General features: G+C 38.3%; 1 protein-coding gene across 8 annotated transcripts in view; it reads left to right on the plus strand.

Moving 5' to 3' along the window:
- The first annotated feature begins 236 nt into the window (after positions 1–236).
- tnrc6c1 (trinucleotide repeat containing adaptor 6C1) overlaps positions 237–19,288 on the plus strand; it is a 693,384-nt gene continuing 674,332 nt past the window's right edge. For 6 of the 8 annotated variants that reach the window (XM_088000550.1, XM_088000552.1, XM_043714631.2 and 3 more), the window contains exons 1-2: positions 237–460; positions 11,149–11,503. The gene's annotated coding sequence lies outside the window, so the exon portion shown is untranslated. The remainder of the gene's footprint in view (positions 461–11,148; positions 11,504–19,288) is intronic. The other 2 variants (XM_088000546.1, XM_088000547.1) reach the window with 2 other exon arrangements.

Here is a 19,288-nt window from a genome sequence, read left to right on the forward strand (position 1 = left end):
GCAAGTAAACAATCATTTTGGACCAAAGTTAGGCAAATTTCCAACTCTCATAGCGGGTCACTAGATTTCCTTGAAAATAGCCGCGTTGGTAACAAAAAGCTTAAGGAGGCAAGGACTTCCCGATGGCACAAAAAATTAAAAGTGTGATAAAATGGCCAACATCATTAGTATTTTCGCAAGTGTGTTTCATCGAATATTTTGATGGTGTGAAGTAAGGATGTGTGCTGTGGCTGCGTCAGCCTGTTTGAGTGTGATGTATTCATTTTGCAGTTGGCTGTTGCAGCCTGTATTGCAGAGCTTATGACCTGCTTTCACATGCAGCAGATTCTCCCATAAATTCTGATTCATATCCAGCAGCTGAATCCTGGGTCTTGCTGGATATTCTTTATTCGCTTTGTTTCGATTTTGTCGCCTTGAGCTGAATAAACTTCACGAAGCTGATGCCTGGCCGATCTGTGAGGTAATTTAGCGCTAATTAATTAGTGATGGTTGTAGAGTGCGCAGGAATTTCAGCCTGGCCTCATTTTTTTTTTGTTTTTGTTTGGTCCACTTTTTTTGTACAGTATTTTGCATCTGTACTTCAGTTGGTGATTACTAAATTCCTTCCCGCACGGACAGCAAGTCGAAGATATAGAAAGAATGCAAAAGTGAGAGTTTCAACAGTCTACGCGTGCTTTCGCTTCTAATTTTCCCACCCTTTGTTAATTGTTTCACCGTTTTGAGTGAGGCAGTTTTGCAGCGTTCAGCTGTTTCCACATTTTCACCTCAAGGCCCTATGTTTGGCTATTCAGACGAGCAGTAGGCTCATTGCCAAGTTAGCACAATGAAGAATGGCAGTATGCAGATTTGTCTTGTCTTCATTAATGGCAGCTGTAGAAAAAAAAATTGTTCAAGAGCTGATTACTGATTACTTAGTATAAGACCGTGGGAAAATCGTTGTCTGGTTAACGTATCCTACTGTGTTTGCCATAAGCCTTGCATCCAACATGGCTGACAAGGTTACCCTCCTCAGATGATCTCAATGCTGCTCTTTAAGTAGATTCTGCACTGAGGCTTTTTGTCGCTTTAGTATTTGAGATCCATTAGGTAGGAGCTGGTTGCCTTCTCCATTACAGTACACTGTTGAATAACTGCACGTCTTACTGATGCGAGCTGCCGGCGTGCACTCCACTCGCCTGTTTTGCATGTGTAATGCGACTGCGCTTAATGACTGTGAGTAATTATGCCAATCAAAGTTTGTCTGGCCTGTGATTTTTGAAAGTTAGCCAGTGCTGGGGTTAAGTTGGCACAGCAACTGTTGTTAGGGGAGCAGTGAGCCTCTCACAGCAGCAGCCAGCTGAATTGTAATAAGAGAGTTGGCATCATTCCAGATTCCACAGCATTCAGAGGTATGGTATATTGTGCAGGGGGAACTGGCTAATTAATCTTCCAGCAGGGAAGAGTGTAGCTTCAGACAATTACAAAGCAGAAAGAAAGATTAGAATAGAAACTGCCAGCTAAAGAAATGTTGACAATTTCTTATGATAAAGCTGGCATAAATAATGCGTTTGTGTTAATTTAATGCAGCCGTTCTGATGCTGTTCCATGCATTGACAAACTTTATTTTATTATTTTTATAGGCAGCAATCAAAAAGCAGGAAAAGAAAACATACTCTAAAAACACTCAATCCTTATTTAACCTGGCTTACATGATTAGATTGTTTTAGAACCCAGCACAGGATTGGGATACCACAACAATGTCTGGAGGTGTGGGCTTGGTAGAATGACTTGGTCTTCTATATAATCTAAGAAACTTTTTCTAAGAAATTCTTCATTAAATAGTGATTGTTAACACTGACAACTGAGATCAGTTTTCAGACGTGATTATAGACTTTGATAATTTCCCATGGCTAACGAAAATTAAACATAATTTTTAAGTCATTGTCAAAGAGATGATACCGCAGTGATGTGCTGTGAAAAAATACAACAGGCATTCTGAGAATACCTCATTTAATATTTATGTTATTTATTTAAAAGGCAGTGATTATCCATTCTGGTGGCATACAGTAATAAATTAGTATAGTAGGAGGGAACAAGCCTGAATAGGGGATTTGTTTTAACTATGTCAATCAGTGGAGCTCTGTTCAGTTATATGGGGCTCCTTTTCACATTCAGTTAAATGGACAGTCTTGTTCCATCATCTTGGTATGTAGAATTCGACAAACTAATTAGCTTGCTTCCAATGTGTAAATATGAAAGTATATCAGCCTGATCGAACCACATTTATTTTTAAAAGCACATTGGTCTTGCATGTTTTCAATAGTTTGTATGCCTGATATGGAGCCAATTGTTTACAATGTTGTCCTAATTAAGTTGTGTGTGCAGGAATACACATAAGTTTTATCCTGTAGTTTTTCAAAGAAGTATCATTTGTCATTGTTGACGCAAAGCCAACCTTTACAGGTCACAGATTTTCTGATTGCAAAGGGCACAGGGTTGCTAGCAACTTCCTTGAACTATAATTACAGTGAATAAAACTTAATTTGATCTTTCTCACTACTGGTTATGTTTAAACTTATGTAGCAAAAGAACCATGTTCTTTTGATTTAAATATTTTATGTTTGAGAAATGTCGTCTATTGAGTCCCTTTATCTTCAAAATTGATGTAATAGAATTCAATACTCAACATATGCCAGATTGAATATTTGCAAGGATAAAATTAGTGATTTCCACTCAATGTGTGTTTTGCAATCATGTGTTTATATATATAATTTATCAATCATATTTTAAGAGATAACATGTGAAAATAAAATGAATGAATGGTATAATAAATATAGTTTTCACTAAGTATGATTATTTATGGTAAGTAGAAAGTTCATTTAATGTAGGACATGTAATATAAGTTGGCCCTATTAAAGAAGAAATATTAAACTCCATTATACTGCTCAGGAAGTATGGTTATCCTCTTTTCTATTTGTTGCCTTGTTTGATGCGAATATTTTTAAAAGAAAAATTAATTAGCTCCACTGAAGACCAGCTATGATTCCTGTGACCTGACAGGTGCTGATTGTGAGGAGAAGCTGGCTGATGAAATGAGATGCGTTAATTAATAAGCATCACTGCAGAAAGCATTTACACAATGCTGCCTTTGTACTCAGAAAAAGTGAATAGATTTGACTTTGAAAACATTTCCGTTTTGGTCTCTTAACTTCTGGGACTGCTATTACACATTCACAAAGAAAATTTCAAGACATGGTGAACAGTACACTTGAATGTTCTTTATGACTCCTGTGTTAACAAAACTGTGGAGAAACAAACAAGATCAAGGACTTTTCAGAGAAATTTTGCACCTCATTGTGTTTGCTTTCTTGATGGAACCAGGAGTTCAAGATCTAATTTAGGCGGCCAACTAGAAAACATATTCAATGACACTGTGGTTCAGGTGCTCTCGAGTCATCCCTGGCAGCTTCCTAAACAGTTCTTTCCTCCTTTTCACATTCTGATAAGGCTTCTTTTGACAGGAGTAAGAACCCCTTTATGAAACTGGCAAAAGCCTTGGCAAAGCTTTAGACATGCATCCCTCCCTCTTGACAGTATAATCATTGACTTACAAACTATGCTTAGCCAGGCCACAGAAAAGCAAGTATTTACTTGTGTCAGAATTGTAAATAGCCCATTTCTAGGAAAGTCAATAAAATTAGTCTTTTATTTTCCTTGCCTTGACCTTTTGTGTGAAAAACAGGGTAAGAGAATCAAATGTAGCAAAACACTGAAGTAGCTACTTAATCTTCAAGTTCTGTGTGTGGGAGTCTTTAAAGTTTAATTCTATAATTCTAACCTTTATATCTGAACTCAGCTGGTGAAAATTCAATGCAAATGTCAGTGTGGGTAAATCCTGTAACAGCATACCCTGAGGCATTTTGTATTTTATAGCAAATTTGAATTTTTTCTGGGCATTGATGCATTTATTTTGTGTCAGTGCCAATTAGGTGCCTTTTCCCAATTAATAATTCTATTGTAAATAAGCAGGCAATTTTAAAATTCAATTTATTTACTACAGATTATCAAATATAGCGATAAAGTTACAGAAGTCATTCCTTCCTGCTTCCTTCCTTAAGATCTTTCTTCGGCTTGATTTTATTTTGTATAAGCATAGAAGAATCTTCTATGGATTGAAGCAGAGTCTGTTTTCTCTGCACTTGCAACCGTAGCTTAATTAACCCCACTCCCAGCTCATCATTTGCTGAAGAGTATGTAAGATGCCCACTGAACCTCCTTTCACTCCAGATAATGAGGTTGATTTAATACAAGTTAATATGCTGTTCCAGATTCATTTGATTTTTCTTTTGTTCTTGGAATGTGTACAATACTGAAAATTGCCCTTTTGATTGTGGTGGTGGTGGTCTTTCTTTTTGAACAATATCAGTCCATGTTACAATAATGCTCCAATGATGGTATCAAATCAAAACATTCCAGGTAATTAACTCGGTGTCACCAAAGGAACATTGATACATATCCAGTTGAGGCTGGTAAGTAAATTAGAGAGAAATGTGGAATTGTTAATATTATCACAAAATCATTGAATTTCTCACCACACAAGTCCAGGCAATAACCATTTCAAACAAGGGGGAGTCTAATCATTTCTTCTTGACATTCAAGACCATTACTATGCTGACCACATCCTGTGGTTGCTACTGACTAGAAACTGAACTGAGCAGTCATAAACATACTGTGGCGACAAGAGTTTGTCAGAAGCTAGCAATTCTGCAATGAGTCACTCACTGCCTGACTTCCCAAAACCTATCCATCACATCCCAAGGCTCAAGTCATGTGTGTGCTGGAATGCTGTATTTTCCTGGACAAGTGTAGCTCTAATAACACATGATAAACTTGTCACCATTCAAGTCAAATTCAAAAAGTGTGGTGCTGGAAAAGCACAGCAGGTCAGCCAGCAGCTGAGGAGCAGGAGAGTTGATGCTTCAAGCATAAGCTCTTCATCAGCCATTCCTGATGAAGTGCTTAAACCCAAAACGTCGGCTCTCCTGTTTCTCGGATGCTGCCTAACCTGCTGTGCTTTTCGAGTGCCACACTTCTCGACTCTCCAGCATCTGCAGTCCTCACTTTCTACCATTCAAGTCAAGGCAGGCCATTTGACAAGCACATATCCATCATTCTAAACACTTACTCCCTCCACTGTGGCAACATCAAATACTGTATGCAAGGTTTATTCCAGCAATTCAACAAACCTCCTCCAACAATGCCTCCCTAATCTTTACAACTTAGGAAAACAAGAGCAGAGGATGCAGTGGAACACCACCAGCCATGAGTTTCCCTTGAAGCAACCCAACATCGTAACTTGGAACATTATGACAAATCCTTCACGTCACTGGCTCAAATCCTGGAATTCCCTTCTAGACAGCACTGTGAGTGTCCCAGTGCAAGCAGGAGTACAGTAATTGAAGAAGGCAGCTTACCACTTTGCAAGGACAATTAAGGATGGGCAACAAATGCTACATTATCTAGTGAAACATCTTTCATGGAAGGATAAAATAAAGTACTGATAGGTTAAGAAATGTTTGAACTTTTGTAGTTAGGACAATTCTGGTCCATTTTCCATATTGTTAAGTAAATGTTTGATTTATAGCTTTACTGGACCAGATTCGCAAAGAAAGATCTAGTTCTGGTGCCCAGGTCTTCAACATTGCAGCTATGATATTAGATTTTGGTCTGTAAAGGGAACGAAAGCTAAATAAAGGTAAGCTTTGCCTCCAGGTCCTTCTCAACATCTGTGACTCTGTTGATCATGCCATCTTTCTTCCTTGACCACTTCCGGTCATTCTTTACGCGGTTCAAAGTCCCACTTTGTTTAATAATTGTCCTCTAAAGTGCATCAGGACATTTTATTCAGTTCAAGGTGCTATATGAATATAAGCTGTTTTCATTGAGTGCATGCAGCCTTGGCAACTGGCCAATTAGCATCTCACACTCAGCACTTTGGCTGAAAAGGCATGCAAATATTTATACCTTATCTCTTGTCCCCACATGTTGAACTTTATAATGATTGATAAAGTGGACGATTGTAGAGGCTCCAGTTATTTAGCTGCTTGAATACAGCTATCCTTGACTAGTTGCACTAAGGCAGAATAACTTTGCTGTGAACCATTTGTTGGATGACAGTTTAGCTCTACTTGAGTCTGCAATTTTTGGTAGTTAGTTGCAATTAATCACTTACGCAGTTTTGTGGGTTTGACTATTTCAAATTGTGGTTTGATCAATCTGTGGAATAGATCTTTCAATTTGGCATGAGCCTGCAAATATTGTGATGCAAGTTGCCTAGGTCTGAGTTTAATTGATGCCAATAAATCTATCCAGTTTTGCTGGCATTTTTTAACCTTCCAATTCGCCACAAACTGGTGAATCAAGCCACTTAAGTGGACATGAAGTATGCCATTTATGTTTACTATTTTCTTACTTTGCTTGACATTTAACACTGACAGGTTCTTCTTGAGCTCTCTGAGGTAAACTTAACACTAAATATTGTCACAGACTTACACACAGTGTGGGTCCTGTGCTCCCTCATGTTGCTGTACATTTTACACATAACTAACTGACTATACTAACTCCATTACACAGATTGATAGAAGGCACAGTAATATGTTTAGCCAGACCGTCACATAGTGTGTTGTCACATCGCTGTCTTAAAGGAACAGTGCCTGTCAGGACTGCAATCTCTACCATAATTCAAGATGAAATATCAAGCTCATACAGTGGATTGAAGCCATGGACATGCCAGATGAGACGGCATGACCAAGTCCCTTATCTGAAAGACATTCAAGAACCAATTGGATTTTATGACAACGCAGCAGCTTTTAAGGTTATATTTTGGAACGATTCCACAAATTATTCAAATTATTGATGTTTTAAAAAATAATGAAATGATATACTCAAGTTAAAAAAGGCATCAGCGACATGATCCAATCCATAAGGCTGCCTTGTGATCCAACATTCTTACTGGGTCAAGCAGCTAAGGTGTTTCTATTATTATCTATTATTGTTATTAAATTAGGGAACATGTATATAATTTGTGACCTCATCCTATTGAAGAAGTCTGGGCACTCTACAAATTTGAGAAACCTTTTGCTGCCATTATTTTCAAAACACTTAAGCAAATCAAAAGTTAACTATTTTCTCCACTTGACAGCTAATACCTTTTCAAAGCAGAGAAAAATGGAAAGATGCATTTCTATTTGACAAAATACTGCAGCCATTCACATTCTATTTATTCTGCTAACACACATAATTCTTTATCAACTAATTGGATGCAGGCAGACAATGCTCTAGACTTTGTGTTGGATATAATGATGAGGCCAACAGAGATTGCTGATGTTATGATATAAATTGAACAGCAACTTCTGGTAACTACACATGCACAGTTTGACTTGATTGTTGTACAAGACACCCTATTCTTCCAAAGGCTGCAAATAAGTAGGGGAATAGCATCACATTGAAAAATTCAACATCAATGTACAGAAACAGTGTGAAATTGCTGATGTTACATGATATATACCAACTAAACGTACACAACAAAACAAACTGGGTCTGGTAAGAGTATGTTTACTATGTGCTAGGTCTTGATGTCTGCCAAGTGCCATTCTAGAACTGAAAATTAACTTTGTGTAAAGTTGGATTCCTTCAAATTTTATTTATACTGTTATAAACCTTGAAAAGTATACCATTAAATAGAATAATTTTAATTTACATTTTCTTTGCTTCTTTTACCTCTATCTTAATCAAGTTCCTTTTCCCTATCTTTATTTTGCATTCTATACCTGATTTGACTTTGAATTAAATATCTTAACAACCATTCTGCCAATGAATAATTCTGATTGGTTAAGGTCTGGCAACATCTGTGGAGAGAACAACAGAGTTCATGTTTTGAGTCCAGTGACCCTTCATTGTAAGAGTTACATAACATCAGAGACATTAACTGTTCTTCTCTCCACAGATGCTGCCAGACCTGCTGAATTTCTCCAGCACTTTCTGTTTTTGTTTCAGATCCCTAGAATCTACTGTCTTTGTTTTATTGTACAGTTTCTTTTTACTTGTTCATGTGTCCAAGATATCTGTGGAAAACACTGAGCTTTACTGATGGTTGGTTGACAAGAATACCTGACACAAAAGCCAATGAAAAACCTATAGGCAAGTGCAAGTATAGCTGATGTCATGTGTTCATGATGACAAAAAGCAGTCCAACGTATACTATTCCATCATTTTGTACATCGTGAAAAGAGAAGTTTCCTTGTATTAGTATGTTGTATAAAATTAATCAAGATTTCTAGATTTGTAATCTGTTTGTTTCCCAATCTACATCCACATATAATTTTCTGTCTAAACCATCTCTTCCTACTTAACTAACATTTTAATGTGTACTTAATTATAATTTTAATGAGTACTTTTCAATGTAGTATCTCTCTTTGTTTGAGTATACATTCTAGTCTCCAAAGGTCATGCCCATATTTGTTTATTACTAGACTAGAACTTCCATGAATAAAATTCTTATCATCTTGTTTCAGTGGTACCATCTTATTCTGACACAAAATCAGATTTTCCTTTAGTGGTTAGGAGCCTGATATTGGGATCAAATACATTGCTGAGTCCACATGCTGCTGAGTTTAATTATCAGATACAATTTCCCTTGGAATGACTAATGTGTGATCACCATCCAGTTAAGGATTGTGGCCAGGTTTCCAATGTTGGTGACCCAATAGGAAGCATTTCAACACTTAGTTTTCAAGCTAGCAATGGAGGTACCATCTCAACACTTTGAATATGTTTCAGAAATAAAAATGGCAACAGTATCCATATAGGGGTGTCAGGCAATACTTAAAACTTTATGGATCACTGGTTCTGTAGTCTGCACTGAGTCGGCCTCATTTCAGTCATTGGGCGGCACGGTGTGGGCGGCACGGTGGCACGGTGGCACAGCGGTTAGCACTGCTGCCTCACAGCGCCAGAGACCCGGGTTCAATTCCCGACTCAGGCGACTGACTGTGTGGAGTTTGCACATTCTCCCCGTGTCTGCGTGGGTTTCCTCCGGGTGCTCCGGTTTCCTCCCACAGTCCAAAGATGTGCGGGTCAGGTGAATTGGCCATGCTAAATTGCCCATAGTGTTAGGTTAAAGGGGTAAATGTAGAGGTATGGGTGGGTTGCGCTTCGGCGGGTCGGTGTGGACTTGTTGGGCCGAAGGGCCTGTTTCCACACTGTAAGTAATCTAATCTAATCTAAAAAAAGAGAAAGGGACCCAGTTACCTAACAGGAAAATTCCCACCTGGTGCAGGAAAGGGGCCAATTTGCTTGCCCATTGCTTGTGGCTGGAAAGATGTTTTGCAGCAGACCCACCATCCTGCAAACCATTTCTGAAAATATAATATACGTTGTTGTAAATTCAAAGCACACAAAGAAAGTGCTTCAACATGCTGCCTGAATTTTCTTCTCCATTAACTGAGTAAATCATGAGATAGTGCAAAATGTTTATTGATTCAGTATTATTTGTTGATGTACAAAGAATGCTGGATGTTACTTAAAAATGAAGGCCACAGTTGATGAAAAAAAGAGCTACCCTCATAGTATTAATATGACACATCCACTTTATTCATGATGCATGAATCACTATTGTAGTGGTTTCATAGAGATCAGTGGGGTTTTTTTAGATATTAGAATCTAAAATGGTACCAAATGCATTCAACCAAAGAATATGATCAATGGGATCATGTTTAAATTAACTAGTTCCAGGGATTACAATAAGCATTCGTTTGTAATGTTCAAATTCAGATTCCTATGTGAAAAAACATCTGATTTATCACTAATGTGTAAAACGCTGGATTTCTTTCACAATCATTTGTACATGTTTAGTAAAATTACTGGAAAGGTTTCCATTCTAAAATTATGTACGTAATCTATGAAACCAAAATTGATACCACAGATACTCGTACAATCTATCTCGAAGCAGTGACTCATGCATCCTTGCCAGTTTGAAAATCAGTAGGAATTTTTTGAAAGGACAGATGACGGGGGTGGATAAATTGCAAGATAAAATATTAATCTATATGTCGGTGTGTGTTCTGTCAGTTTTATTTTAATGTAATGTCATTCTCCTAGGTGAGTGAGATAAGGTCTAAAGTCACAGTTGATAACTCGAGTATAATTCCCAAATTATGCAGAAGAGACAGATAATGAGAAGACTCCAAGTACATGTTTGACAGTTGAAAAATGATATTCAGAAATTTGCACTTTCCTGTGGGGGACGGAATATCATCATGTAACTCACAGAAACATTTTCAGTGTTTGGTTGGATGTTGTATCCTTCATAATTTGGCAATGCACTGCAATACTAATGTTGTCCTGGTGGATGACAACAACAGTAAATGCAAGTTGGAAAAGCAAGGGAATGTGGAGATTCTGGTTATGTAACCTCTGTAGATGTGTAGCAAACTGCTAGAATGGTACGATATCCTATGATTTACTTATTTTGTCATCCGAGCAGCAGTTCATAGTATTGGTCAATCTGGATGCATTACAGTGGGGTCAGCTTGCTCCATTTTCCAGACCCGGGTCAGAAGGCTTTGGGTTCCAGTCCCATTCTTGGACCTAAGCACTTAACCTAAACTGGAATTTTAGCAGAATACCAAGGGAAAGCTGCATTTTCAGTTGTGCTGTCTTTCAGATGCTATACTCCATTTGCACCCATGCCTGCCAAATGAAAAAAAATGCAAGAACTGCAGATGCTGTAAATCAGAAACAAAACCAGAAATTGCTGGAACAGTTCAGCAGACCTCGCAGGATCTGTGAAGAGAAATCAAAATGTTGGTTTATCTGCAGAAGTTCGGATGGGGGAACAGTTATTGGTAGAGCCCAAGCAGAGAGAAGAACAGTTGGACAAGCAAAGGAGTAGATAACAATCTGGCTTGGAGGGTGAATAGCTGTTAACGGAGACTGTTAGTGGTGAGCAATCTGTCCAATTTTTTCTCTCTCTTTGGGCTCTACCCATACCTACTCCTTACCTCCTCCCCTGCCCTATCTTCTGCATATAAACCAACACTTTCCTAGCTACCATCAGTTTTGAGGAAAGGTCACCAGACCCAAAATGTTAATTTTGATTTCTCTTCACAGATCCTGCCAGACCTGCTGAGCTGTTCCAGCAACTTCTGTTTTTGTTTCTGCCTCATGAAGATCTGTGGGTACAATTTAAAGAAGAGAAGGGAATTTTCATGGCAACATTACATACCCCTCTAGAGGTGCAAAGAACTGAGTAATTGATCCTTCACCTTACTGGCTGCGCGTGAGTTTAAAACTTACTTACCCAGCAGTGGCTGTACTTCAAAAGAAATCTATATTGGCCATGTGAATTGGAAGAGGTTTTCCGGGACTACACCAAAACTAGCGTGACTGAGTTCAGGAAGACCAAGTCTACGTATAGCCTAACGAGTAGTTATTAAAGGAGCTTCTACATGCCATGACCAAAAAGGTAAAGACAAAATGCTGCCAAATTAAAGATATGTGGACACTGCTAAATATTGATTGACCCATCCACCTTTCTGATAACTGCTACATTCCTTCACCCTGTTACCCACTCCCTTCAAGGTCTCCACCCTCCAGTATTTTCCAAACCATATTAACTCCTCTTCCTATTGCCCTCTTCTCCCAATCACCCACATGCTTTGTTGTAAGACCAAACTGAATTAAATGTAATATCTCCAAGTTTTTAGATGGCACAAGGTAAGGTAGGACAGTGAGCTGTGAGGAGAATGCAGAGATGCTTTAGTGTGATTTGGATAAGTTGATTGAGTGGGTAAATGCAGATGCAGTATAATATAGATAAATGTGAGATTATCCACTTTGCTAGCAAAAATAGGAACACAGATTATTGTCTGAATGGGAAAAGGGGAGGTGCAACAAGATCTGGGTGTCCTTCTACAGCAGCCACTGAGAGTAGTCATGAAGGTGCAGCAAGCGGTGAAGAAGGTAAATGGTATGTTGGATTTCAAAATAAGAGGATTCAAGTACAGGAACAGCAATGCCTTGCTGTAATTGTATAGGGCAATGGTAAGTCAACACAGAAAATAGTATGTGCAGTTTTGGTCTCCTTATTTGAGGAAGGACCTTTTGGTTATGGAGGTGCAACAAAGGTTCACCAGACAGATTCCTGAGATGGCAGGGCTGACATACGAAGAGAGACTAGAATGGTTAGGATGACATTCACTCGAGTTTAGAAGAATGTGGGGAGATCTCATAGTAACCTATAAAATTCAGGACTAAATAGGGTAATGCAGGAAAAATGTTCCTGCTAACTAGTGAGTCCAGAACCACTAATCTAAGGATATGAGGTAGGCCTGAGATGAGGAAATATTACTTCACCCAGAGAGTGGTATGCCTGTGGAACCTTCTGTCACTGAAAGTGGTGAAGCTAAACATTGAATGTTTTCAAGAAGGAGTTATATATTGTTCTTATGGTAAAAAGTATGGGGCAAAAGTGGGAATAAGACATTGAGTTGAATCATCAGTCATGATAATATTGAATAGTGAAGCAGTCTCAAAGGGCCATACAGCATACTCCTGCTCCTAATTGCTACATTTACAGGTGCTTTGTTTCAATCCCTTGTCCAGCATCTCTCGAGTTTGTTAGTTGTGGTTTATTGAAGCAAAGGGATGAGTTAGTCACTGGATTGTCATTGTGTACTTGGATTAATGAGCATGCTGGGGACCTCAACACTTGTTCTTCTCTGAGATAAGTTATGCATAGGAAATAGACTCTCTCTCACCCACACAAATGCCTATTCACACTGAGAATGAAAATGTAACAAACTAGGGAAAAAAATTGTAATTAATACAAAACCCTCTGTCGGTCCCCTTGGGTGGGGTCTCACATTGACTAGAGATTATCTGGTTTTATAAAAGAAGCTGTTGGCCTCGTTATCTAAATACAAACAGTTCTTTCTTAAAAATGTATGATTTAATGACATATCTGTCTATATATAATATACTGTGGTTAGACTAATCCATAAAATAGGGGGAAAGGGCTTGAAAAAACTCAAAGATTTTTCTCTGGCAAGAAACACATTTAAGTAAGGAGGCATGTGACAAATTAAAACTTAATAGAATCAGTCAAGTGTTTTATTCTTTTTATAAATCCAGCAGTGGGTGAATGGCAACTATCTTTGATAATAATCTGCTCTTATCTTTTAACAAATTACTAACCCATGTTCAGCTGCCTATTAGATTCATTGCAAAGCTAATAACATTACTGATTGCTTGCAAACCCGAAACTACATATCACACATCTGCCAGAATAATATTTTCATTTAAATTATCCACTCCAAATGAAAAAATAGAAAATATATATTTAGAAGATTTTTAATTCCCAGTGAACATGCAACTGGATAGACTGGAAAATTAACTTGACACTATCTGCAAAGCTAGTGATTCAGATTTGAAAACATTAATGTGTCCAATATTGTTAGTTGTACCTATTTCTTTATACTGTAAAAAAAGACAATGCTAGTTTACGTTGCGCATACACATTTTCTTCAGTAATAACAAACCAGAACACTAAGCTGTCTTGTTCTCCACCCTATGATATTGATCATTTCTGGTAGAAATTCATGAGAACAGCTCTAGAATTGCATGAAATGGAAATTCAAAGTTCCTGATCTTTAATTCCTCTTTGTGAAACAAATGAATCATCAGTATTTTCTTTTGAGAAGGTGAAGAACATGCTCATAGCCACTACACTGCTGTTAAACACTGTTGGTATGTGACTGTTGTTCATTGCAGAACATCTGTTGACATTTCATGTTGGATGATACAAGAATGCAACAAAAATTGAAACACCGATGTGACTTTCTAAAGGTTTAAAGGACTTGATTAAAATTAATCACACTTTCCATTCTCATTAGGAACCTCTTCCATACTTGAGAATTCTCACAGATGCAACTTCAGAGTCCCTTTAACAATTGATGCCTTTCAAAAGGTTCTTGAGGGTAATGAGAAGGCACCTTTTGTTGAGCAACTTTTAAAAAAAGACATTCCTATTCAGAGCTCAACTGCCCCAGGCCCAGAAAATTTGCAATTCATAAAAAAATTTGGCCTGTCTCAGCTTGTTTGAAGTTACAAATGTGTGAGAACACCTTTATTTCTGTTTGCTGTCTCACCTGACCTGAAAGTCTCCGAACAGCTTCATTAATTCATGTGAAGGATAGGGATCCCCTCAGTCCTTGCTTATACAGATGTATATATATTCTCATTAAATGTTGACTTTAAGCATTTGCAAAGATGTTACCAACTAGTCTTAAGGGAATATGTCCTGCATTGATTAAATCTGATCAAATAGGATTTATATTTTTCAAAATGATGTGTGAATTTATCAAGAAATTCAGCATGGTGAGATTGATGGATTAAGAGCTTTGGTGGTCTCCTTAGATACTGAAATATCTTTTGACCTTGTGCAATGTGAGGTCCTGTTTGCCATGCTGGATGGATTAAGCCAGGAAGACAAATTGCAGAATGTTTACAGAATCAGAGGTCTAAGATATGAACAAATTATTCAAAGCTCTTTGAATGCTCAGGGCTAATCTCTATCTGTAAATACGAGGGGGGAAATTGGTATGTGTTGAGTCCAGTTTTATGTTTTAATAATGGCACAAAGCTTACCAGTGTGGCACTGGGAAAGACAGCACTCAATCTGTATAGGTGTTGGTCCCAAAGCAAACGTGTAAGGGTCACTTTGCCACTCATATCTTGATTTGTCAACTGTTTTTAGGAAGTTAAGCAAGCTTAAGTTCTCAGAACTTATTATACACCTTCCAATTAAATGAAAAGTTATTATTTATAAAAGAAACAAAATTTTGAAGATGTTTGAAATCTGATATTAAAAACACAAAATGCTGGAAAACACTCAGTTGGTTGGGTAGCATCTTTCGAGACAATCTGAATTAAAGTCAAGTCAAGATCTTTTTGTCAAAATAGAGCACAGCTGTCTCATTACTTTAAAGAGAATTACGTCAGGATGAAATGATTTACCTAAGGATATGAAGTGGAAGATATAATGCTCTTTAATCATAACAAGAAAATATAGGTCCAAGTTTATTGTCATCTAAATAGCTAATGAGAATACCTTAAATATGCTGGGTAAAAGTATTCAAAATGTAGACATGGATTTGAAAAATTGACAACGGTTGATAAAATAATGTTATGAAAATAATAATTTTACTCTTCATGTTATTTACCTGAGGATGCCAGTAAAAGTACTGCAATTCCTGACATTCACTCATCTTTAAATCATAGAGTCATAGAGAGGTACAGCATGGAAACAGACCCTTCGGTCCAACTTATCCATGCTGACCAGATATCCCAACCTAATCTAGTCCAACTGGCCAGCACCCAGTCTAAATCTTTCCTATTCATATTACCATCCAGAATCCTTTTAAATGTTGCAATTATACCAGCCTCCACCTCTTCCTCAGGCAACTCATTCCAGACACGCACCACCCTCTGTGTGAAAACGTCGTCCCTTAGGTCTCTTTTATATCTTTCCCACTTACCCTAAACCTATGCCTTCCAGTTCTGGACTCCCCCACTCCAGGGAAAAGGCCTTGTCTATTTATCCTATCCATGCCCCTCATAATTTTGTAAACCTCTATAAGGTCATCCCTCAGCCTCTGATGCTCCAGGGAAAACAGCCTCAGCCTATTCAACCTCTCCCGATAGCTCAAATACTCCAACCCTGGCAACATCCTTGTAAATCTTTTCTGAATCCTTTCAAGTTTCACAACATCCTTCCAATAGGAAGGAGACCAGAATTGCATACAATATTCCAAACGTGGCCTAACCAACATCCTGCACAAATGCAACATGACCTCCCAACTCCTGTACTCAATACCCTGACCAATAAGCGAAAGCATACCAAATGCCTTCTTCTCTCCTATCTACCTGCAACTCTACTTTTAATGAGCTATGAACCTGCACTCCAAGGTCTCTTTACTCAGCAACACTCCCTAGGACCTTACCATTAAGTGTATAATTCCTGTTAAGATTTGCTTTCCCAAAATGCATCTCCTCACATTTATCTGAAGTAAACTCCATCTGCCACTCCTCAGCCTGTTGACCCATCTGATCAAGATCCCGTTGTAATCTAAGGTAACCTTCTTCGCTGTCCACTGCACCTCCAATTTGGTGTCATCTGCAAACTTATTAACTATACCTCCTATGTTCACATCCAATCATTTATACAAATGACGAAAAGTAATGGATCAAGCACCAATCCTGTGGCACTCCACCGGTCACAGGCCTCCAGTCTGAAAAATAACCCTCCACCACCACCCTCTGTCTTCTGTCTTCAAGCCAGTTCTGTATCCAAATAGCTAGTTCTCCCTGTATTACATAATATCCTGTAAACATGCTAACCAGTCTCCCATGGGAAACCTTTTCAAATGCCTTACTGAAGTCCATATCAATCACATCTACCACTCTGCCCTCATCAATCCTCTTTGTTACTTCTTCAAAAAACTCAATCAAGTTTGTGAGACATGATTTCCCATGCACAAAGCCATGTTGACTATTCCTAATAAGTCCTTGCCTTTCCAAATACAGATACATCCTGTCCCTCAGGATTCCCTCCAACAACTTGCCCACCACCGATGTCAAGCTCACTGATAGATAGTTCTCTTGTTTGTCCTTACCATCTTTCTTAAATAGTGGTACCACGTTAGCCAACCTCCAATATTCCTGCACCTCTCCTATGACTATCAATGATACAAATATCCCAGCAAGGAGCCCAGCAATCACTTCCTTAGCTTCCCACTGAGTTCTTGTGTATACCTGATCAGGTCCTGGGGATTTATCCACCTTTATGTACTTCAAGATATCCAGCTGTAATATGGACATTTTTCAAGATGTCACCATCTATTTCCCTACATTTTATATCTTCCATATCCTTCTCCACAGTAAACATTGATGCAAAATACTCATTTAGTATCTCCCCCATCTCCTGCGGCTCCACATAAAGGGCGCCTTTATGATCTTTGAGGGGCCCTATTCTCTCACTAGTTACCTTTTTGTCCTTAATGTATTTGTAAAAAACTTTTGAATTCTCCTTAAGCCTATTTGCCAAAGCTATCACATGTCCCCTTTTTCCCCTCCTTATTTCCGTCTTAAGTATACTCCTACTGCCTTTCTACTTTCTAAGGATTCACTTGATGTATCCCATCTATACCTGACATAGGCTTCCTTCTTTTTCTTAACCAAGCCCTCAATTTTTCTAGTCAGCCAGCATTCCCTACACCTACCTTACTTTCCTTTCACCCTAACAGGAATAAACTGTCTCTGGGCTTTCGTTATTCCATTTCTGAAAGCTTCCCATTTTCCAGTCATCCGATTACCTGTGAACCTCTGCCCCCAATCAGCTTTTGAATGTTCTTGCCTCATACTGTCAAAATTAGCTTTCTCCAATTTAGATATTCAACTTTTAGATCTGGTCTATCCTTTTCCATCACTATTTTAAAACTAATAGAATTATGCTGGCCCCAAAGTGCTCCCCCGTTGACACCTCAGTCACCTGCCCTGCCTTATTTCCCAAGAATAGGTCAAGTTTTGCAAGTCAACCATCATGTGAAAATGCTGTAAGAAATTGTATTTACTAAAACATTCCTCAGTTGAGGTAGAGACATCATATGGCTACCTCCATCATTCCCAAAACTATTTGCCATGTTTTGGCATACTTTAATTACTTGACAGCATTGAAACTTTTAAGGTTTTGCATAAAATGACTAATTGTCATTTGTGTCCATGTTAGGTTCAGTTGCTAACACGTTAAAGTGCAAAAGAATTGTTTGGACTCTTATGTGCAGTGACTACCAGTCCCTAGAAAGCTACATCCCATTTTAGCTAGAATGTAAGAAGCATTGTAGTAAGAAGACAATGTGGCCACAAAGATGGTTCTGTCCAATCTTCAAGGATATTACCAACAGTTGACACAGTGTGAGCCCTACGTATCAGGGCATCAGCTGATCTGAAACTAAGATTCCACTTCATTTCAATGCATGTCACTCCTCCTGAGACAGCTTGTGCATTTCCACAAAGCAATTTAGGTCACTTCCACCAGAGGTGCACAAGAGGTGAGTTTTATTTTTGAGTTTGGCACTATGTTGTATGGGGGTGTAGGACTTGAGGTTATAGAATAAAGGAACTTCAATCCAATGCTGAGAATGTGACCATTCTGGTTTCCATGAAACTGCACTCAGTGCAGGACACTGAGAACTGGATTCAGCAAGATTTTGTGTGTAACATATTTGTCATTTAAGATGAACTGGAGTTCATGAAAGGATATGGGGTAACAGGCAGGGCTGCACCTGAAGTTTACGATTCAGGTTCGATACATAAAAAATGTGAGACTAAACTGCGTCAATGGGGAGAGACTATGACAGTGCAATAATGCAGCTGTGCTGTTGGTTTTGAATTAAGGGACCGATTTAATGCTGGACTGGCTTTCGTCTAGCCTGTTTACAATGCAAATCATGGTTAAAAAAATACACTTTGTAGCTGTTGATCTTAAATTTATTATTAACCTTGGTAATGATTAGTTGATGCTCTACATATGTATTGTGGACAGGCAGGAAACCTGCACTTGTTTGCAGATATGCCAGCTGGCTCCAAGCAGATTTACTGATAATACTGTTTCAGTTTTAATGGAGAAGACTTAATTTGAAAATTAAAATTCATTAGCATGAATAAACCATGTAACCGATGAAAGATGTCTAAAAATTGCATGAGTATCAAGGAAAATGCATATATGGACTGCTGGTCTAAATTGCTTTTGGTTCTGAAACAGCTGTAATTTAAGGCTCTGCTTTTTTTTTCCAGCTAGAACTTATTGCGAAAAAGTCAGTTAATTTGAACAGCATCTATGTTTCTTTTTGTTAATTCCTGTCTTCATAAAAACATTTTGAAGCTGATATGGTACCCCATATTCTCCAAATTCCAGTTAAGAACACTATCAACTGAACATTACAAGTCATTTGTTTCTTTTAAGTCACATTAAATATATTTTTTCATTCAGTCATGGATTATGAAGAATTGTATAACTGAAAGTACATTGTCTGCTGCCCATTTAAACCCGCCTCTTCTAAAATGAGCAGTTCCACATGTCTTTTGTTTTCTGGGGAGGGTGGCTCTGGTTGTCCATGTCCAGCAATCCTAGACAGGAAGTATGTGCTCCCACAACTATAGCTGGGACCTTCTATGACTGCTCAACACTTCA

This window comes from Chiloscyllium plagiosum, unplaced genomic scaffold, assembly GCF_037043375.1.
Source record: "Chiloscyllium plagiosum isolate Xiang-an unplaced genomic scaffold, Cpla_swu_hap1 HiC_scaffold_25, whole genome shotgun sequence".
NCBI lineage: Eukaryota > Metazoa > Chordata > Chondrichthyes > Orectolobiformes > Hemiscylliidae > Chiloscyllium > Chiloscyllium plagiosum.